The sequence below is a fragment of the Triticum aestivum genome, chromosome 7D, assembly GCF_018294505.1.
Source record: "Triticum aestivum cultivar Chinese Spring chromosome 7D, IWGSC CS RefSeq v2.1, whole genome shotgun sequence".
In the NCBI taxonomy this organism is placed as follows: domain Eukaryota; kingdom Viridiplantae; phylum Streptophyta; class Magnoliopsida; order Poales; family Poaceae; genus Triticum; species Triticum aestivum.
In genome coordinates this window covers 588,336,450-588,336,729 of record NC_057814.1, presented here as the reverse complement: position 1 = coordinate 588,336,729, position 280 = coordinate 588,336,450, and positions in this window count along the sequence as shown.

Here is a 280-nt window from a genome sequence, read left to right as displayed (position 1 = left end):
GCACTTCGTGTACAAACTGGACAATCTCTTTCGGAGTATCAGGGTTTCGGACGAGAACTCATCTGTTACACTGGCACTTCTTTTTTAAAACTTATTGCAACTCCAGACTTTTTTTGCGTTCCGTACGCACCATTCAAAGCGACGTCATCAATTTTCAAAACTTTCTGACATCATTTGCTATTTTTCAGTCATTTACCGATTTGTTTAGAGAGCTAAATGACCGTGAAATTGAAAATCACTACAAAATGAACTCTGAAAATGTCGAAACTTGGCATGGTAT